This window comes from Rattus norvegicus, chromosome X (genome assembly GCF_021556685.1).
Source record: "Rattus norvegicus strain SHRSP/BbbUtx chromosome X, alternate assembly SHRSP_T2T, whole genome shotgun sequence".
NCBI lineage: Eukaryota > Metazoa > Chordata > Mammalia > Rodentia > Muridae > Rattus > Rattus norvegicus.
This window is the reverse complement of record NC_141554.1, coordinates 100,472,095-100,495,771: the sequence shown is the minus strand read 5'-3', so window position 1 is coordinate 100,495,771 and position 23,677 is coordinate 100,472,095. Positions and strand designations below refer to the sequence as shown.

The window sequence follows — 23,677 nt, the reverse complement described above, 5'->3', positions numbered from 1 at the left end:
GTCAAAGGATTTCTTTGCATATAATGAGATGATCATATACTTTTTTCTTTCAGTTTTTTATATGGTGGATTACGTTTATTGATGTTCATATATTGAAGTATTCCTATATCTCTCGGATGGAGCCTACTAGAGCATGGTGGATTGTCTTTCTGATGTGTATCTTGGATTAAGTTTCCAAGTATTTTATTAAGTATTTCCATACCTATTTTTTTTCTTTGGCAGTTCTGTAACTTTATTTGATATTCAGCAGTTAGTTCTCATCCACATTGACTGTCTGTAGATTTTTGAATGTGGTAACAGGCACGTAAGTTACCAGTGTGTAGAGCTTGTTTGGTGAATCCTCATCCTCATTACGATTTCTGGACAAGCGTACTCGGATGTGGTATGGAACATTCCTTATTCCTTTGGCCCAGACGGCTTTATTGAGCCTGGTGTCTATGCGCACATCTGGAGTCCCCATCTCCTTCATGGCAAATTTCCGAATTTCTTTGAGTGCCCAAGGAGCACCCTTCTTGAAGCCCACTCCATGGATGCGCTTGTGAATGTTGATGGTGTATTCTCGGGTCACCACCTCGTTGATGGCAGAACGGCCCTTCTTCTTCTCGCCACCCTTCTTAGCCGGAACCAGAAGGACACAGGGGATTGTGGGATGGAATGTTGCGTAGCCGTATTCATCCAATTGGTCTCTAGTTCTCTTTCTTTTTTGGATCTTTATATGGTTTGGATATCAGGATACCTGTGGCTTCATAAAATGAATTGGTTAATGCTCCTACTGTTTCTATTTTGTGGAGTAATTTAGGGAGTATTTGCATTAACTCATTAAAAGTTTGATATAATTCAGTACTAAGCCATCTGGTCCTGGAATTTCTTTTTAGTTGAGGAAATTTTAATGACTGTTTCTGTTTCACTAGTGGTTATAGTTCTATTTTTTAATATCGATTTAACATTGTTAAGGGGTACTTATTGAGAAAAATTATCCATTTGTTGCAGATTTTTCAGTTTCACACAGCACATTTTTAAAAGAATGATTCTCTGGATTTCATTGGTGTATGTTGTTATGTCTACCTTTTTGTTTCTGATTTTCATAATTTGGTTATTCTCTCTGTGTCTCTTAGTTTGGATAAGCTTGTGTCCTCTTGATTTTCTCAAATTAACAACTGTCTTTCATTGATTCTTTGTATTTTTCTCTTTATTTCTATTTTAATGGTTTCATCCCTGTTTGATTATTTCTTGTCACCTATCCTTTTGTGCGTACTTCTGGTAAAAGTTTGAGAAAAGATATTTCAAGCAAATATACCAGAGAAGCAAGCTAGTATATCATTTGTAATAAAGTAGACATCAACCAAAATGAAACAAAAGAGATGAAGAAAACTATGTACTCATCAAAGGAAAAAAGTCCACCAAGAAGATATTTCATTTCTTAAAATATATGCCCAAAACAGCCAGTTTGTTAAAGAAACACTACTACTTGCTTGAAATATCTTTTTTCAAGCTTTACCATTAAGTCATGTCTATCCTTCATATTGATGTATGTTTCCTGTATGTAGCAGAAGTATGGATCCTGTTTTTGCCTCCATTCTGTTATTCTGTGCCTTTCCTGGCAGTGTTGGGGTATGGATTTAGACCATTGTTATTCTGAGATATCAATGACTCATAATTTTTGATTATTTTGTTGTTGCTGTTGTTGTAGGTGGTGGTGCTGTGTGTTAATCTGAGTGAATGAGTATGTGTGTATATTTTCATTCTTTTTATTTTGCTGATGTGAGATTATTCCTTTGTTTTCATAGATGTAGTTAACCTCCTTAGATTGCATTATAGATAGATAATGTTTAACTTCGGCTTCTTGATGTACTGTCTTATTTTCTTCATTTATGGTATTTTCTATGTATAGGAGGCTGGGCAGGAATTGATGATCTCTTAGAGTTTGCAGCACATCTATCTGTTCAGGAACTTCTGATTTTCAGTCTCCATTGAGATGCCAGATATAATTTTGATACATCTACCGTTATACCTTTCTTGGTATTTTCCCCTTGCAGCTTTTAATATTCTTTGTTTGTTTGATATGCTTAGTGTTTTGATTATTATGTGGCAAAAGGACTTTCTTTTCTGTACCAGTTTACTTGATCTTCTGCATGCTTCTTATAGAAATCTCCTTCTTGAGATTAGGGAATTTTTCAACTATGATTTCATTAAAGATATATTTTGAGCTTTTGAGAAAGGATTCTTCTCCTTCTTCTAGTCTCATTATTATTAGCTTTGGTCTTTTCATAATGTTCCATATTTTCTGGATGTTTTGTTTCAGGATTTTTTTTATATTTAACATTTTTTGACCATTGCACCCATTTCTTCTATTATTTTCTTAACACCTAAAATTATCCCTTCCATCTCTTATATTCTGTTGGTGAAACTTGCTTCTGTAGTTATTGTTTAAATTCCAAACTTTTTTTACTTTCAGAATTTACTGTTTGTGTGTTTCTCTATTTTCTCTAATTCTTTTCAGGTCTTGAACAATAATTTTCATTTCCTTCAACTGTTTATGGGTTTGTGGTTGTGTTTTCCTGGGTTTCTTTAAAGGACTTATTAATTTGCTTTCTGAGAACTTCTACCATCTGCATATAGATGGTTTTAAGTTTTTTCCTTGTGCTTCAGCTATGTTGAAATATTAAGGGCCCCCTGCTGTAGAGTGTAGAGTAGCTTGTCTCTATTGGAGACTTAATGCCTTAGTTGTTATTGATTGTAGGCGTTTTTTTCTTGCATCTAGGCATGTGGGCATCTGGGTGTGTGTGAGTGTGTGTGTGTGTGTGTGTGTGTGTGTGTGTGTGTGTGTCCAGGTACTGACTTCTGGCTTTTGGCTTTGTCTTTTTTGAGTGGATGTGTCTTTCCTTGGATTCTGTTTCCTCTCTGGACTTTTGGAGAGTGTGAAGAGTATGTGTTGCCTTTTTTCCTGGCCTGCTCAGTTGGTGTACTCCTGGGGAATGATTGCTACTGTAGGAAGCTGGGATAATGAGATTAGTTTGAAGAAGGAAGGTCAGGGAAAAGGTCTTTGTGATAAGTTGGGGTTGGGGTCAGAGAGGAGAGGGGGAAGCAATGGGTTTGCTGCTACAGATCTAGAGATGAGAATAGGGGGATTGGATCTCTGGAGCAGTATGAGATGTGTGCGTCTGCTCCAGTCAACTTGCTTTCCTGGAAGTAGCAACCCTTGGGATTAAATGCTGTGCCTGGTGGGGTTAGGACATGGGACAAAGCAATGAGTTGGGGGAAGATCATTAGAAGGGGAAGTTCTGTGGATTCACCAAAAATAGGAGCAGTGAAGCAAGGGATGCTGCCACAACTGTTCTTCTGCAGAGCCGGGGATGAGACCAGGGGTTGCATTTGAGGAAGCAGAGAGAGAAGAGAAGGTCAGAGGGCGGTTCAACTGGAGGTCAACATGTAGAAGAATGCAGATTGATCCATGCTTATCACCCTGTACAAAGCTTAAGTCCAAGTGGATCAAGGACCTCCACATCAAACCAGACACACTCAAACTAATAGAAGAAATACTAGGGAAGCATCTGGAACACATGGGAACTGGAAAAAAAATTCCTGAATAAAACACCAATGGCTTATGCTCTAAGATCAAGAATCGACAAATGGGATCTCATAAAACTGCAAAGCTTCTGTAAGGCAAAGGACACTGTGGTTAGGACAAATCGGCAACCAACAGATTGGGAAAAGATCTTTACCAATCCTACAACAGATAGAGGCCTTATATTCAAAATATACAAAGAACTCAAGAAGTTAGACCGCAGGGAAACAAATAACCCTATTAAAAAATGGGGTTCAGAGCTAAACAAAGAATTCACAGCTGAGGAATGCCGAATGGCTGAGAAACACCTAAAGAAATGTTCAACATCTTTAGTCATAAGGGAAATGCAAATCAAAACAACCCTGAGATTTCACCTCACACCACTGAGAATGGCTAATATAAAAAACTCAGGTGACAGCAGATGCTGGCGAGGATGTGGAGAAAGAGGAACACTCCTCCATTGTTGGTGGGATTGCAGACTGGTACAACCATTCTGGAAATCAGTCTGGAGGTTCCTCAGAAAATTGGACATTGAACTGCCTGAGGATCCAGCTATACCTCTCTTGGGCATATACCCAAAAGATGCCCCAACATATAAAAAAGACACGTGCTCCACTATGTTCATCGCAGCCTTATTTATAATAGCCAGAAGCTGGAAAGAACACAGATGCCCTTCAACAGAGGAATGGATACAGAAAATGTGGTACATCTACACAATGGAATATTACTCAGCTATCAAAAGCAACGGCTTTATGAAATTCGTAGGCAAATGGTTGGAACTGGAAAATATCATCCTGAGTGAGCTAACCCAATCACAGAAAGACATACATGGTATGCACTCACTGATAAGTGGCTATTAGCCCAAATGCTTGAATTACCCTAGATCCCTAGAACAAATGAAACTCAAGACGGATGATCAAAATGTAAATGCTTCACTCCTTCTCTAAAAGGGGAACAAGAATACCCTTGGCAGGGAAGAGAGAGGCAAAGATTAAAACAGAGACTGAAGGAACACCCATTCAGAGCCTGCCCCACATGTGGCCCATACATATACAGCCACCCAATTAGACAAGATGGATGAAGCAAAGAAGTGCAGACCGACAGGAGCTGGATGTAGATCGCTCCTGAGAGACACAGCTAGAATACAGCAAACACAGAGGCGAATGCCAGCAGCAAACCACTGAACTGAGAATAGGACCCCCGCTGAAGGAATCAGAGAAAGAACTGGAAGAGCTTGAAGGGGCTCGAGACCCCATATGTACAACAATGCCAAGCAACCAGAGCTTCCAGGGACTAAGCCACTACCTAAAGACTATACATGGACTGACCCTGGACTCTGACCCCATAGGTAGCAATGAATATCCTAGTAAGAGCACCAGTGGAAGGGGAAGCCCTGGGTCCTGCTAAGACTGAACCCCCAGTGAACTAGACTGTTGGGGGGAGGGCGGCAATGGGGGGAGGGTTGGGAGGGGAACACCCATAAGGAAGGGGAGGGGGGAGGGGGATGTTTGCCCGGAAACCAAAGAATTATTATTAAGTATTAAATAAATAAAAAAAAAAGAAAAAGAAGAGAAGGTCAGAGGGCAGTATACCTAGTTTTCTGGCAGGGGTGGCCTGCTGGAGTTGGGGACTGGGATAAAATTATCCAGTGAGGGGGCTGGGGATTTAGCTCAGTGGTAGAGCACTTACCTAGGAAGCACAAGGCCCTGGGTTCGGTCCCCAGCTCCGAAAAAAAAAATTATCCAGTGAGAGCAGGACAGCTCAGAGAGGATGGACTGTAGGATCAACAGATGTGATCGGAGGCATGTAAGACTGCAGCTGGTGTTTTGATCCAGTTATGGAGAAGAGACTGTGGTATTGGATTTGGAGGGGAACAGTGAATGGTAAGGGTCTTCAGTTAGCTTGTTTCCCTGTTCTTATCTGGTGTATTCCTAGTGAAAGTCTGCTGCTGTTGGGGCTGGGATAATGAGATGGGTTGGGGAAAGTTGGGAGAGAAGATCTGTGTGGTATGTTGCGGATGAGTTCAGATGGGAAAGGGAGAGTCTTCAGGTTTCTAGAAACCGAGCTAGGGATGATACTAGGAGGATGAGATCTTGGGAGGACTATGGCAGGTGTCTATATTTATTCTTTCAAAATAATATTTTTAATATTTCCTTGAGAATTTCAACATTGGGTTTTCCACTTTGTTTTGTCCAACTACTTTTAGAAGTGGGGCTTACTCTTCCAGCCACCTTTTAAATATGCTTATTGCAATGTTCCCAATGGCTGTGTCCCATTGTATCCCCACTAAGACATTATCTTTTGCTTTACATTTTAAAAATTGAATTTCTTTTTTGTAGAATACTTTCAGGTTCATAGAAAAAAAACTGAGAGAAACATGGTTCTTTTTTAACATCCCTCAGCTCCTCACAGGTCTTCTATCATAAATGTTCCCTTCTAGGCTTGTGCATTTACTATAATGAAGGAACCTACACTGAGGCATCATTATCATGCTGAGTCTGTATTTCATATTAGGGTTTACTCTTGGTGGTATATTCTGTGGATTTAGACAAATACATGATGATGTAGACTAACAATTAAAGCACCATATAGAACTCTCTCTGCTGTAAATGGCCTCTAAGTTCACCCTAGTTATTTCTCCCTGCTTTCACTGATCTTTATGTGTTCTTCATTTTCACTTTTCAGAATCTCGCAAAGTTAGACCCATACTTCTTTCCCTTTACGATATACATTTAAGTTTCTCTCTTTCTCCTTGTTTTCCTTTCCTGAATTCCACCCCACCCCCTGGTGTGGCTTAAAGTTAGTTCTTCTTATCCTGTATGTTAGATAAGCCCTCTATAATGGAACAATACAAGCCTCATTATTTTGATTTTTAATTCCTTTGAATTGAATATATTTCCATATGCTTACTTGACCACTGTATATATTCTTTGGTAAGGTGTCAGACTTTTAGCCCATTTTTCATTGGGTTTTTTGTTCTATTGTTGAATTTCAAGTGCTCTTAGGATGTGTTGAACAACACTTTTTTAAGAAAAATATATTATGTAAATATTTTCATCTAGCCTGTATCCATTCTTATGCTTTTGACATCTACCTCACAGACCTAAAATTAACTGATTAACTAATTAATTAATGATAATGACGTTTTCATATGTGGCCAGTCCAGGTAGACCACAAACTCACTCTTATTTTCCAGCCTTTTTTTTTCTTGGATATATTTCTTTATTTACATTTCAAATGTTATTCCCTTTCCCTGTTTTCTGTCCATAAGCCCCCTATCCCCTCCTCCTCCCCCATAATGGTGTTCCCCCCTCATCCCCCCTCTTACACCAACCCCATATTCCCCTGCACTAGGGGTCCAACATTGGCAGGACCAAGAGCTTCTCTTTCCACTGGTGCACAACAAGGCTATTCTCTGCTACCTATGCAGTTGGAGCCATGGGTCAGTCCCTATATAGTCTTTGGGTAGTGGTTTAGTCCCTGGGAGCTCTGCTTGGTTGGCATTATTGTTCTTATGGGGTTTCAAGCCCCTTCAGATCTTTCAATCCTTTCTCTAATTCTTCCAAAGGGGGTAGCATTCTCAGTTCAGTGGTTTGCTGCTAGCATTCGCCTCTGTTTTTGACATGTTCTGGCTGTGTCTCTCAGGAGAGATCTATATCTGGTTCCTGTCAGCCTGCACTTCTTAGCTTCATCCATCTAGTTTTGGTGGAGATAAATATATATATATATATATATATATATATATATATATATATATATATATATATATATATCACATGTGGGGCAGGCTCCGAATGACCATTTCTTCAGTCTCTGTTCTAAACTTTGCCTCCATATTCCCTTCTATGGATATTTTTGTTCTGCCTTTTAAGAAGGAATGAAACATCTGCATTTTAGTCATCCTTCTTCTTGAGCTACATTCGATCTGTAGATTGCATCTTGATTTCCCAGCCTTCTAACTGTTCAGATTTCAACCATGTACCACCACACTTGGCAGGAGTTCTGCTTTGAAAGTCTATTTAAGGAATTCTTTAATACACCACATCTTTGGTATCATACAAAGAGTCATAAATTCAATCCCCGTAGAATCTTCTATGATCTTTTGTGGTTTTACATTTCACAATAATGTCTGTGGGCCATTTGGAAGTAGTTGTTGTTAAGAATATTAGATCTGTCTAAATATTTATGTATTTGCACATGGATGCCCAGAAATTGAAACAGAGAGAGGGATGGAGGGAGGGAGGAAAAGGATGTAAGAAGGACAAGATGGAAGGAGAGAAAAAGGAAGAAGTGGGAGAGGGAAAGAGAAAAATATATAGATACATAGATAGACAGGGAGACAGACAGATGGGACAATTATGAGTATAGCATGAAAGGCATGCCACCAACAACCTACTTTCCCTAACCAGGCTGTATCTCTCAAGTTTTCCACTGCCTCTTAAATGTTCCAACCTCCTCACAACAGTGCCACCAGTTTAGATGCTAAGTATTCAAATACATGAATCTTTGTGGGACATTCCAGTTCCATCTCCAATAGGTATAGCAAAGGAATTCTACTTAAGTAACATAATTCTCTTTAATCTAGATAATCAAGGACTTCCACCACTGTTTTCCATCTTCTATATAAACAAGAACATCTGGAGACACGTGTTATAGCAAGTGATTATATTCACCAGTGAGACTAAAATTTAAAAAAAAATTATACAAGCTTTCAAAATTTCCCAATAGGGTGTGAAGCAACTGGAATTCTCATATACTGGGGGAATTGTAAATTGCCAGAAGCATTTTGTAAAACTACTTGTCTACTTTGATTAAATCTAATTATATGCTTAATTGTGACAGAAAAACCCCAAACTTGACAAATGTATACATGAATTCACCAAGAAATGTTTGTTGAGATTTTTGTAGCAAGGGAAAATATTGAAGCCAAAACCAAAAACCACAATGTAAATCACAAGAAGAATGGATGATTCATTGCTGGAACATGAGCAAACTAGTACATAATACACAACAATGTAGATGAATCTCTCCAAAATAACACTGAGTGAGAGCTTCCACATACATATGGCAATGTTCTCTCTGATTACATTTACATACATTTTAAAGATATAAGGCTTATTTCTGACAATAATGATTTCCCTTTAGAGGAAGAAGGAAATGAGTTGGAACAAGAAAAAAGAAAGACTTTACTGAAGTTCTTTCTTGAGGTGGTTGATGGGTTAAACAGATATATTCAGTGTAAAGTTACTGAAGTGTGATCATTAATTTTGTATATTTTTGGGAATGTAGTTGTAAAATTTCAATATAAACACATACATATCAGTGACATTTTTAATCAGATTTGGCTTGGTAAGCTCTATGAGAGCATTTATGATGAGAAATTTACATTTTAAACACTCACTTTTTGAGTATTAAGAATCACTATTGGATAGTTGGTTATCCTTTTGAGGTAGAGATTGTCTTAACAATGAGGTGGAAGTAGGAATTACATGTGTCTCATACTGAAGCATGTGGCCTTCCCTACTATCATCATCTTTTATTACAATTAGACATTCATTCCTATGCTAAACAGCCACAATTCTGTTCCTTTTTTCCTTAATTTATATTTTTGGCACAAAGAGATAACAGAATGCTAAATATATTCATAATTTTGTTTTACAATGCCAAAATAAAGTTGAAAAACGTTTATTTTAGCAAGGAAAAATCACTATTCATTCCCTCCTATATATTTTCTGGTATGTGCTCATGTGTGTATGTGTTGTCACAAAGCTTGTGTATGTATATTATGGCAACATGAATATATCTTTCATTTGTTTCATAAAACTTTTAAAACTTTGCTAAGTTTTTGAGCAAAGCTGAACCTCAAGTAAACAATCTCATTACCTGTGGTAGGCACTTAGAAGTCTTTCCCCTCTTAAAAATATTAATTCAGAATCTTACAGGGCGCAAAACAATTCAACATTTTTCTACGTGCATTGACTTATATGCAGAGATATTAAAATGTATCTGTCATTTCTCATCTGTTGTTCAGTGATAATATTTGCTCAGCTACCCAGGGGCATTTTATAATTCTCCTTACATACTGACTAACTCTAACATCCATCCCTCTTTAGGCTCTTAATTGACAAAATAGGGGCACTATCACTGATCCATGTGACTCTAGCACTTCCCTATAAACCTTGAATACAGCACTGAAAATCTGTAATTTAGTCTTATCATTATAGTTCTACCACTTATATACATTATAAATTAAAGCTGAAGTGACACATGTCGGATGCTGAATTTAATAGAAAGTCACAAAAGGATGTGAGAATGCTATTGTTTTCAAAAAGGCAAATACTTTTCATCTTTGAGAGTTTAGCAAGTCTGTTTACCTATTGGATGTCATAAACTCATTATTCTCTGATTTTTAAATCAAAAAACAAACTCTTCAACATCCAAGACATATAAGTGGTTTTGTTGCTTTGCCTAATGCATCTTACAGATGTACCATTTTACAGTATTAATGTTCAACAATTTTTATCGGATATTTGATTTATTTACATTTCAAATATTATCCTCTTTCACGGTTTCCCTCTGGAAATACCCTATCCCATCCCCCATAACCTTGCTTCTATGAGGGTGCTCCCTTACCTACCCACAAACTTCCTCCTCCCTGCCTTGGCATTCCCCTACACTGGGACATCAATCCTTCACAGGACCAAAGGCCTTTCCTCCCATTGATGTCTTACAAGGCCATGCTCTGCCACATATGTGGCTGGAGCCATGGGTTCATCCATGTGTACTCTTTGGTTAGTGGTTTAGTCCCTGGGAGCTCTGGGGGAGTCTGGTTGGTTGATATTGTTGTTCTTCCTATGGGTTTCAAACCCCTTCGGCTCCTTCAATCCTTTCTCTAATTCCTCTATTGGAGATGCCATGCTCAATCCAATGCTTGGCTGTGAGCCTCCACCCCTTTATTTGTCAGATTTTGTCAGAGCATCTCAGGAGACAACTATATCAGGCTACCATCAGCAAGTACTTCTTTGCATCTACAATAGTGTCTGGGTTTGGTGTTTGTATATGGAAAGGATCCCCAGGGAACAGTCTCTGGATGGCCTTTTTTCAGTCTCTTCTCCATACTTTGTCTCTGTATTTCCTCGAGTATTTTGTTACCCTTCAAAGAAAGACTGATCCACCTACATTTTGGTCTTCCTTCTCTTCTTGAGCTTCATGTGGTCTGTGAATTGTATCTTGGACATTCCCAGTTTTGGGGCTAATATTTACTTATTAGTGAGTGCATACCATGTATGTTCTTTTGTGATATGGTTACCTCACTCAGGATGATATTTTCTAGTTCCATCCATTTCCACATCAAACAAGATACACTCAAATTAATAGAAGAAAAAGTGGGGAAGAATCTCGAACACATGGGCACTGGGGGAAATTTCCTGAACTAAACACCAATGGCTTATGCTGTAAGATCAAGAATCGACAAATGGGACCTTATAAAACTGCAAAGCTTCTGTAAGGCAAAAGACACTGTCATTAGGACAAAACAGCAACCAACAGATTGGAAAAAGATCTTTACCAATCCTACATCTGATAGAGGGTTAATATCCAAAATATACAAAGAACTCAACAAAATAGACTCCAGAGAGCCAAATCACCCTATTAAAAAATGGGGTACCAGTGAACGTGACTGTTGGGGGGAGGGCAGCAATGGGGGGAGGATTGGGAGGGGAACACCCATAGAGAAGGGGAGGGGGAGGGATTAGGGGGATGTTTGCCCGGAAACCGGGAAGGGGAATAACATTCGAAATGTAAATAAGAAATACTCAAGGTAATTAAAAAAAATGGGGTGCAGAGCTAAACAAAATATTCTCAGCAGAGGATTACTGAATGGTCAAAAAACATCTTTAGTCATAAGGGAAATGCAAATCAAAACAACCCTGAGATTTCACCTCACACCAGTCAGAATGGCTAAGATCAAAACTCAGGTGACAGCAGATGCTGGCGAGGATGTGGTGGGATTGCAAACTGGTACAACCACACTCGATATCAGTCGGGAGGTTCCTCACAAAATTGGACATTCCACTACCTGAGGACCCAGCTATACCACTCCTAGGCTTATACCCAAAAGATGCTACAACATACAACAAAGACACATGCTCCACTATGTTCATAGCAGCCTTATTTATAAGAGCCAGAAGCTGGAAAGAACCCAGATGCCCTTCAACAGAGGAATAGATTTAAAAAATGTGGTACATCTACACAATGGAGTACTACTCAGCTATCAAAAACAATGACTTCATGAAATTAATAGGCAGATGGATGGAACTGGAAAATATCATCCTTAGTGAGGTAACCCAATCACAGAAAAACACACTTGGAATGCACTCATTGATAAGTGTATATTAGCCCAAAATCTTGAATTACCCAAGGTGCAATTCACAGACCACAGGAAGCTCAAGAAGAAGGATAACTTAAATGCAGATGCTCCCACTCCTTCTTAAAAGGGGAAAAATATCCATAGGAGGGGATATGGAAGCAAAGTTTAGAGCAGCAACTGAAGGAATGGCCATTCAGAGCCTGCCCCACATGTGGCCCATATATATATATATATATATATATATATATATATATATATATATATATACAGCCACTAAAACTAGATAAGATTGATGAAGCTAAAAATGCATGCTAAAGGGACTGGATATAGAGCTCTCCTGAGAGACATCCAGAGCATGTCCAATACAGAGGTCAATACTAGCAGCAAACCACTGTACTGAGAACAGGACCCCCTTTGGGGGAATTAGAGGAAGGATTGAAAGAGCTGAAGGAGCTAGTAACCCCATAAAAACAACAATGTCAACCAACCAGAGCTTCCATGGACTAAACCACTACCAAAATACTATACATGGACTGACCCAGGGCTCCACCTGCATAAGCAGCAGAGAATAGCCTTGTTGGGGCACCAGGGGAAGGAGAAGCCTTTGGTCCTGCTAAGGTTGGACCCCCAGTGCAGGGGAGTATGGAGGTTGGCAGTAAGGGGGATGTATGGGGGGAATACCCATATTGGGGAGAGAGAGGGGATGGGGTTTATGGACAGTAAACCTGGAAAAGGAATAACATGTGAAATGTAAGTAAAGAAATATATCCAAGAAAATAAAGAAAAAAAATTTCATGATCATTGTTTGTAATAGCTGAGCAGTACTCCATTGTGTAAATATATGACATTTTCTGTATCAGTTTCTCCACTGAAGGATATCTGGGTTCTTTCCAGCTCCTGACTATTATAAATAAGGTTGCTATGAACATAGTAGAACATGTGTCCTTGTTGTATGTTGGAGAATCTTTTCGGTATATGCCCAGGAGTGGTATAGCTGGGTCCTCAGGTGTCCAATTTTCTGAGGAACCTCCAGACTGACTTCCAGAGTGGTTGTATCAGCTTGCAATCCACTAACAATGGAGGGGTGTTCCCCTTTCTCCACATCTGTGTCAGCTTGCATATATATGCGTCTGTGAACAGAAGTGCATGTCTTCATGGAGTTGATAAGATGGCATTCCAACAAGATTTCAGAGATTGAACTTGGGTCCTCTGCAAATGTAACATATGCTATTAGTCACTGAGCCAACTCTCCAACTCCTCATCCCATTTTTTAAAGTACAGCAATAGTTTAGAAACCTATGTGAGAATTTAGTGCACCTTTATTTATGATATAATATGCCAGTTTCTTCATTCCAGTTCTCTGAGTGTATGCTGCAGAATTACTAAAGGAGAAAAAATGAATTTGGAAATAATATTATAATACTTATAATTAGGTGAGAAGACTGTCAATCATTATCTGCATTTCATTTGGTTCAGCAGATATAAGAAACTAACAAGCCTTCTTTTGGTATTGAATCTATATAAGAATTGTAGCGTCATCAACAAGTTTAAACTTCCTCACAGTTAGAAACAATCATATCATTTATACAAAATCACTCTTATTTACATAATTTGTATGCAGACAGACTGACCTCAAACACACAGAGATCTGCCTGCATGCCTCTGCATTCCTAGTGCTGGAACTAAGAGCATGTACCACCATGCTCAGTGAAAGTATTATTTCTTATATTTCTTTTTTTTATGTTTTTGCATGTGTATAGGGACATGGTTGTACAGTCATGTGGAGTTTACAGGACAACGTTCAGAAGAAGGCTCTTTCCTTCTCCCTTCTTGTGTGTTTTAGTTAGGGTTTTACTGCTGTGAACAGACACCATGACCAAAGGAAACTTTATAAAGGACAACATTTAATTGGGGCTGGCTTACTTGTTCAAAGGTTTAGTCCATTTTCATCAAGGTGGGAGCATGACAACATCTAGGCAGGCATGGTGCAGCAGGAGCTGAGAGTTCTACATCTTCTTCTGAAGGCTGCTAGCAGAAAAGTCCCTTCCAGGCAGCTAGGATGAGGGTCTTAAGCCCACACCTACAGTGACACACCTACTCCAAAAAGCCACACCTCCTAATAATGCCACTCCCTGAGCCAAGCATATCAAGCTATCACAATGTGGTTTCTTGGGATTGTTTTCAGGTCACCAGACTTGGAGACTTGTGTCTTTGTCAACTGAGCCATTTTTTTCAGATTGAAGATTATTTTTAAACTTGTCTTGGATGAGAGTTACTTCAAATCAATCTATTAAGCCTTTTTTTGTGAAAAGATCACAGTCAGTTAAGGAAAGAGGAACACTTGCAATAACCAGACTTTCATGAAAATTAATCTGAGCTGTTACAAAAAGTAAGATCATACAGCCCATTTTTGAAACAAACATTTGTAGGGCACTGTAATTAATCTGCAATGACTCTCACATGAATAGCATTTTTGTGCCATACCAGATACAAAATTCTCTCATTTCCAAATCTCCCTAAAACTGTTTATGATGCCATCCAATATAAAAGAGTAGGTCATTGCAACAATCAAGTCAGCTTCATCATTCCTTTCCCAGAGCTGTTTTGCATATTGGGTCATACAACAGTTTTAGTCTTAGTGACTGTCTATTTTGGGAGCTCACCTACAATCTGGTGACATTATGGAAGAGAGCCTGAAATTGTAATGGTAGCATGAATAAAAAAGGCAAGCATTCAGAGTTTAAATGATTATCTTAGTATGGCTCCTTTTCATTTACAAAAGTGCCTTTAAACACTAATTAATCCATGTAAAGTCCCTGTGAGTCCAGCTACACTATGAGAAAATCAGAGTTTAGTAAGAGAAAAGTGAGATTTCCTAGCAGAGCTATATTTTTCTATAGCTCATCTTTAAGCAGAATCCCCTAAATAGGTAAGTCAATTAAATTCTTCTTATCTAAACAGACAGACTGTTCAGTAGATTAAGAGGATGTTTTGCTTGAGGCCGTTAGGGATAACCCAAAACATTGTTCCACTGTAAACCAGTGTCTCAGAATTGAGAATTCAAGGGATCCCAGAATATCTCAAGTATTTGGGTATTTTCAAGATTTGTGATAGACTATTATAACGCTAAGTAACCATGGTTCAATCTCGAATCGGACAATTAATAAGAAAATAATGAGATGAATCACCATACATTTTTCCTTGCAGGTTAGTAATTCATTTCTGACTATGGTGTTTTCAATAAAAATTTATGCCTAGGCAATGCTTGTGGGGGTCACTGACAATCACTGCTAGGCCTACAGCATAAAAAAAGAGAAGACTAAATAAGAATTTTTGTGGTAGAAGATTGCCAAAAACATTTTAAGGTACAAATATATTTTATGCCACTGGCCCAGAAGGCAGGGAGATAAATGCATTAGCTGTAAACGTTATCTGGGAGACTAAATTACAAGACTACATACAACATTATGTTGGAAAGAGCAGATGTTCACCACATATAGTAGATAGTTTATTGTTGAGGAATATGCCAGAAGCAAAGAAATTACATGTGGACTGATCTCTGATCTATAAAAAATGTAGACCAAGCAATATGTAAAATCCAACCACGTTGGATTACACATGCCTGCAATTGCATCACATAGGAGACAGAGACAAAAGGATGAATTCAAGGTCATCCTCACATATATACTAGATGTAAGGGCCAGAGGTAGAATCTCCAGTGTGAACATTAAAGTTGACTGAGCACTGATGGCTCATTATACTCTTAGCCCTCAGAAGTCAGAGAAAGATGAATGGTACAAGATGGCTAGCCATAATTCTAGAGGAATTTTAATAGAGATATAGTTGCTCTGGTAATGGATTACATTCAAAAACCGTCTAGGATTATGTGATCCAGCTCGAATACAGACATGTATTGGATTACAGTATGATCTCGCAAGAATGCAGACACACCCTTAGCACACACCTTTATTCGCTAACAATGAAGGTAACATTAATTTCTAGAAGAAAGCAGTCATGTTTGAAAGTGACATCTAAATGAGAGGCAAAGTGAAGAATCAGAAAAAAATCTGATAGAATGAGTTAGACATAAGACACAGCCAACACTTATGAGAACAGACAGGTAAGAGAGGCCACTTAAAAGCAATGCAGGAAGAGAAAATGGCAAGACATGGGTGATGGTGGTGTGTATAGAAGTTTTACAGAGACAGATTTCAGAGAGAAGAAGCTATATGGAGGTCAAGACAGAATGAGACTGAAAATAAGAAGCCAGAAGATTAGAACATACTGCCAAATCAGTATGAGTTGTATCATAACACTTCAGTCAGAAGCCAAGAAAAGCAAAATTAAATCAGTCATCTTAGAAAATTAGATTGTCTCTTCCAGTCTCAATCTGTGTCCAGAGCTAAGGCTGTCCCACAGCCCCCGGAACGAAAACCTGACTGGAGAGAGTGGGTCTCCCAGGAGTGCTCTCACTCCTAAACCCATTGATGAGACCCCACTTTTGCTCCAATAACCGTCCTAAGAGGGACCTGCCAGGAGCACACATTGCACAGGAACTGCAGAGCCTCCTGGAACAGGATTCTTCAGGTCTCTATCTGTGCCCAGAGGTAAGGCTGTCCTGTAGCCCTACAGACCCAATTATGCCCAGAGAGAACTGGTTTCCCAGGAGTGCTCTCATACCTACAACCACAGGATTATAGGCCCAGAGGAGGGACATGCTCTAGCCAGAGACAGCAAGACAAACTAACATCAGAGAAAACCAGATGGTGAGAGGCAAGCTCAAGAACCTAAGCAACAGAAACCAAGACTAATTGGCATCATCAGAGCCCAGTTCTCCCACCAAAGCAAATACTAGATCCCTAACACACCGGAAAAGCAAGATTTGAATTTAAAATCACATGTCATGATTATGATAGAGGACTTTAAGAAGGACATAAATAATTCCTGTAAAGGGTTTGCAACCCCATAAGAACAACAATACCAACCTACTGGAGCTTCCAGGGACTAAATCACTACCCAAAGATTGCACATGGACAGACCCATGGCTTCTGCTGTATATGTAGCAGAGGATGCCTTGTTGGGCACCAATGGGAGGAGAGGCCCTTGGTCGCTGAATCCCCCACCTCCAGAAGTGTAGGGGAAATTTCAGGGCAGGGAGGCAGGAAGGGGTGTGTAGTTTGGGAGCGGGAACACCGTCATAGAAGTAGGGGGAGGAGGGGATGGGATAGGGGGATTATTGATGGGAAACTGGGAAAGGGGATAACATTTATAATGTAAAAAAAATCCAATAAAAATAATAAAGAAATGAAAAAAAATTAAATACAGGAAAACACAGGTAAACAAGTCAAAACCCTTAAAGAGTTAACCCAAAAACCCATTAAGGAATTGCAGGAAAACACAACCAAACAGGTGAAAGAATTGAACAAAACCATCAAGAATATAAAAATGGAAATAGTAACAATAAAGAAACCACAAGGAGAGACAACCCTGGAGACAGAATAACTAGAAAAGAGATCAGGAGTCATAGATGCAAGTATCACCAACAGAATACAAGAGATTAAAAAGAGATTCTCATGGGCAGCAGATACCATAAAAACATTGATACAACACATAATATATACTCACTGATAAGTGGCTATTGGCCCCAAAGCTTGGAATATGCAAGAAACTATTCACAGACTATTTGAAGCTCTAGAAGTGAGACCAAAATGTGAATGCTTCAATCTTTCTTAGAAGGGGGAACAAAGTAGTCACTGGAGGAAATACAGGGACAAAGGGTAGAGCAGAGACTGAAGGAAAGGCCTTCCATAGACTACCCTACCTGGGGATCCAGCCCATATACAGCCACCAAACCCAGACACTGTTGCTGATGCCAAGAAATGCTTGCTGACAGGGGCCTGATCTGGATGTCTCCTGAGAGGCTCTGCCAGAGTCTTACTGATAGTTATCAGGATGCTTGTAGGTAACCATTGGACTGAGCACAGGATAGCCAATGTAGGAGGTAGAGAAAGGACTGAAGGAGCTGAAGGGGTTTACAATTCATAGTAAGAACAACAATATCATCCAACGAGACCCCCCTCCCCCAGAGCTCCCAGGTAGTAAACCACCAACCAAAGAGGTGGAGGGACCCATGGCTCCAGAGGCATATGTAGCAGAGGATGGCATTGTCTGGCATCAATAGAAGGAGAAGCCCTTGGCCCCGTGAAGGCTCGTTTCCCCAGTTTAGGGGAATTCCAGGTTGTTGAGGTTGGAGTGAGTGGGTGTGAATGGGAGCAACTTCATAGAAGCAACAGGGGGATTGCACATGGGGGAAAGGGCATAACATTTGAACTGTAAATACCTAAATAGAAAAAGGAATCTAAAAGAAAAAGAAAAAAATAGTTTGTACAGAGATTAAAACCTTCCAGGCATTTTGATATTTAGAACAGCCCAATCTGGTTGTTTGTACAGCTTGTGTATGGCTCTCATCTCATTTGTTAATTTGAGGAAATAAACACTGTCAATTACATATGCTAGCCAAATCTGAGAATTCCAGGTTCAGTGAGATGCTCTGTCTCATTAAATACAGAGTGATTGAAGAAGACACCTGATATCAACCTCTGCCCTCTTCATGTTCATACAATTTTCTTTTCACTCACATAACATGTATTTACATACACAGAAATATACAGACACACATGCACACATACTATATACATGAACACACATACATACACATAAAGAAAATAAAGAAAAAAGTGGGAAAATGAAAGAAAATTATGAAATCAGTTTTGGCTAACATGAAGTCAGACAGAAAGGAGAGGAAGAAAAAGGATTCTGAAGACTCCTAAGTGATAATGTAATGAAATGTTCTCCAGAGTTAGTGTATTCCTTAAGAAGATTTTGGTTTTGACTCAAAGTGTGGTGAGATTGCAGTGTAAACTTTCAAGGTAAAGGGTGACTCAATCTAACATATGCTGACAGGTATTTATTTATATATCATGTAAAGAATAAAACACGGAAGTACAAATGTTCAATAAAGAGCACAGTTAAGAAACAACTATAATACTACAATAAGTGCCTAATATGTTTTGGATCTGGGTTGTAGCATTGGCAATTATGAGAACTGGCCATATTGAGGAAATATTCTTAAGGTATCTGATGTAATTTGTTTAAAACAGTAACACTGTGCCAAGGCATAATTGATATATGGAAAAGCTCTCTCTCTCTCTCTCTCTCTCTCTCTCTCTCTCTCTCTCTCTCTCTCTCTGTGTGTGTGCGTGTGTGTGTGTGTGTGTTTGTGTTTGTGTTTCTGTGTGTATTGCTATGTATGTTAGTTTTCTTTTGGTTTGATAAAATACCATGACCAAAGCAACTTATGGAAGAAAGAGGTTATTTGGATTAGTGGTTTCCAAGAGAATCCAATGGCAAGGAGGCATGGCAGCAGGAGGCTGGAGCAGAGCAATCATGATCACCATCTTTAAACATAAGCAGTAACCTACACAGCAAAATTCAAGTAGGATGAGGCTATGACCTCTTAAAGCTTATCCGCAGTGCCTTAATTCCTCCAGCAAAACTGCACTTACAATTACCTCTCCAAACAGGGCCACCCGTCTGGAGATCAGGGGTTCAAATACCAGAGTCTACAGGGGACATTTTTCATTCAAACCACCACACTAAGGTTGAAGATAAATATTAAAGAAACCATTATCACAGTCTATTTTCTAAACATACACATTCACCTCCAAAAGTTTCTTCTCTTGCTTCATTGGTGTTATTTTTGAGAAGTTGATAGAGGAAGATCATGAGTTCAAGGTCAGCCTTGAAGAAAAATTAAAAACCCTATTTCAAAAATTTAAAAAAAATTACTTAAGAGAAAAATCCACACCTGAAAAAAATAGGTTATATAACATGGCGTGATTGAATATAGGAACCCCCAAATATGGGTGCAAGAGAGGAAAATAGATCAAAGACAATTCTGAATTTTTGGACCTGAGCAAATGGAAGGATAAAAGATGCCATATAATGAAATGAACATGTCTTAACAGACTTAAAAGACTGGAGAAATTAGGATTATATTATACCCTTAGCCATCAGAAAACTGAAAATTGAAATTAATTTGAGATTCCATCTGATATCAGTCAGAATATATATTATTAAGAAAACAATCACAACAAATAGTGACACGTATAGAGAGAGGCCTGTTCAGTGTCGGAAGAGTACAGAACTGATACAGTCACTAATGGAAATCATGGCTATTTCTCAAAGCGTTAAAAGTACATTTCTTTGTTATCCAGCTATGCCACTGCTGGTCGTATACTCAGATGACTCTATGTTCTCTTACAGAGATGCTTGCACATTCATGCTCATTGCTCCCTTATTCACAACAGTCAGGAAATGGAATCAGGCGAGATGTTCATTAGGTGATGAATGCATAATGAAAATGTAATACATTTTACAGTGGAATATTATTGAGCTGTTAAGAAAAACGAAATTATGAAATTTGCAAGTAAATGGATGGAACTGGATAAAATTATACTGACTTGAGATAAGCATCGGCCAGATGGAGAAACACTGCTTTTTATTTCTCATATATGTATTCTAGCTTTTCATTCTTAGACCATTGTGTTTTACTTGGAGTGTCAAGGAAGGCAAGAAAAGCAGGGAGAGTCCACTAGAGGAAGAAGGATAATAGAATATAAGTGATATGTGTAAATGTAACTTTTACTTCCTAAGAGTAAAGGATGAGATGAGAGCCATAACCAAGCTTTGGCTGAGCCCAGAGTGTTTCTTTTTATGTTCTAACTTTCCCTAGACTAGTCCTGGAATCTTCTAGCCTTCATGCAATCTAATTTTTCTACCCATCATACCTTTTTTTCTCTCCCTTCTTTTAAGTAGCCTCTCTTCCTTGGCTGTTCTCATGTGAGTTGTGCATAGCATATCCTATCTCTGACTCATTCTGTAAAATCTTTCTCTGATTCATCATTTTGTCTGCCCCTCAACTAGATGACACTTTAAAATATGGCTGTTTTTTTTTTTTTTTTTTTTTTTTTTTACAAACTCACCTTACCTTCATTGTTAGGGATTAATGGTGCATATTAAGGGTCTGCCTGTATCCCAGTCAGAGCATAGTGTAATCTGGGGTGTATCTGCATTCCAACTGGATCATATATACCTACAAGGTCTTTGGATATTATCTCTTGCCAGAGCAGCCATGCTGCTTTATAGATGTGGAAGTAGAGATAGGAAATACTGAAGAAAGAAGGTATAGACAGGAATGAAGGTAATACAGAAAGCCAAGGTGAGAGAAAGAGTTAATCAAATCTAAGAATACATGAAAAAGTGTGATACCCTAGAACAAACGAAACTCAAGACGGATGATCAAAATGTGAATGCTTCACTCCTTCTTTAAATGAGGAAAAAGAATACCCTTGGCAGGGAAGGGAGAGGCAAAGATTAAAACAGAGACTGAAGGAACACCCATTCAGAGCCTGCCCCACATGTGGCCCATACATATACAGCCACCCAATTAGACAAGATGGATGAAGCAAAGAAGTGCAGACCGACAGGAGCCGGATGTAGATCGCTCCTGAGAGACACAGCCAGAATACAGCAAATATAGAGGCGAATGCCAGCAGCAAACCACTGAACTGAGAATAGGTCCCCTATTGAAGGAATCAGAGAAAGAACTGGAAGAGCTTGAAGGGGCTCGAGACCCCAAAAGTACAACAATGCCAAGCAACCAGAGCTTCCAGGGACTAAGCCACTACCTAAAGACTATACATGGACTGACCCTGGACTCTGACCTCATAGGTAGCAATGAATATCCTAGTAAGAGCACCAGTGGAAGGGGAAGCCCTGGGTCCTGCTAAGACTGAACCCACAGTGAACTAGTCTATGGGGGGAGGGCGGCAATGGGGGGAGGGTTGGGAGGGGAACACCCATAAGGAAGGGGAGGGGGGAGGGGGATGTTTGCCCGGAAACCGGGAAAGGGAATAACACTCGAAATGTATATAAGAAATACTCACGTTAATAAAAAAAAAAAAAAAAAAAGAGAAAAAAAAATCTAAGAATACATGAAAAAGTGTGATACAAACTTTCTATTTTGTAGAACTATTGGAAAAACATAATTTAAAAATATATGAATGAGTATGTAATGTTCCTCCAAAAAGTCAAATATTATCAATGTATGGAATAGTCCCTCATGAATTGTTGATCTGAGAGGTTTCAGAATATCTCAAAGCATTTCAGACAATTGCCATTGCTCTTGGCTGCCACATAGAACTAGATTTTAAGCATCTATTTTGGAAGGCACTACACACTTGGGTTGCAGGACACTGTGTATTCAAATTGTGACTGAGATAGAAGTTTTCTCCTATCTGGATACTTTTCATAGCTTTGGAAGATGCTATTCAGTCTACTGGAGAAGAAAAATCAACAACTGTTTTACCCGGCTATGTACCCTGCAAGGTACAATAATGATATGCCAGACAATATTACTAGTGTAATATCATGATTATTATATAGATAACCAATCTCTCTATGCTTGGGTTTGAGGATGGCTTCCAAGGAAGAAACTAGGATTGTAAGCATAGTCAAGAGCCTGCAGATAGGGAATGTCATCAACCCAAGGTATTTATTACTATTATTTTGCTAAATATATATGGTGGTCATAAGGTGGTGCCTTCATGTGGTCCGGATTTTTATTAGTGTTGTGCACTCTCAGCCTTCATCAGAGAACCTTAATTTTTAAACAGGCAGTGGTTACTATAGAGACCTCTAACTGGTCAAAGAGCTGAGAATATGTGACTTTGGAATGCTTGGCTTTAAATGAGTTATCAATATCCCCCTCTACAAATCTCAGTGAACATTATAGGAAAGCAGGTAGGAAAAGTGAAAGCACCAGAGCATGGCAAGGACTACTGTGAAAGTGTTTTTGGATATCAAATGGCAACTGTACTCACGAACTCACTGTAGTTTCAGGAGACTTACACAAAATTAGGCCTGTCACCATTTCATCATGCAAAGAGGGTGGCATTCATGAGGCTCTATCCATCACTGAGAGACTATGGTAGTTGATGGTTTCTGGGAACAGGGGTAACATTTTTTCAGTGCTTAAACAACTGATAATATGTCCATACTTCAATAAATAACACTCCACTCACGCTCAAGTAAGCCACCACAATTAAACTCAATGATTTAAAATAAATATTAAAGTACAAAGGGGCTTGCTTGAAGGAAATTACTCATAGGGAAACAAAAGTGGATATTGATGGTGAAAACAAACAAAATTAAAAATATACAGATATGACAATGTTAAAGAATAAAAATTGTTGAAGATTTCATCATGATTTTAGATTGCCTTGACCTTGGAATTGCTTGGAAATTACTATTTGTTTCTGTAATAACTTTTGTACTTTCCTGAATCATGAAACACGTAGCTCTATTGTCACTCTGTACATTTGAACAATTAGGGTATAAAATGTTACATGGGAGTTTTAGAAAATATGTATAAACATAAATGTAACTGTCTAAGGTATCAAAAATTATGGAAAAGTATTTTTCATTATTATATGAATGTATGGTGTGTGTGTGTGTGTGTGAGAGAGAGAGGGAGAGAGAGAGAGAGAGAGAGAGAGAGAGAGAGAGAGAGAGAGAGAGAGAGAGAGAGATTATGATGTGAGTATGGAGGTGAAAGGAAAACTTTGTGGAGTCAATTCTCTTTTTCTGTCTTTATTTGGATTCTAAGGAGTAAACTCTGGTCA

At 38.8% G+C, this 23,677-nt stretch overlaps 1 pseudogene; it reads right to left on the bottom strand.

Moving 5' to 3' along the window:
* Positions 1-224: 224 nt before the first annotated feature.
* The window catches only part of Rpl31l1 (ribosomal protein L31-like 1), a 37,883-nt pseudogene continuing 14,430 nt past the window's right edge, over positions 225-23,677 (bottom strand).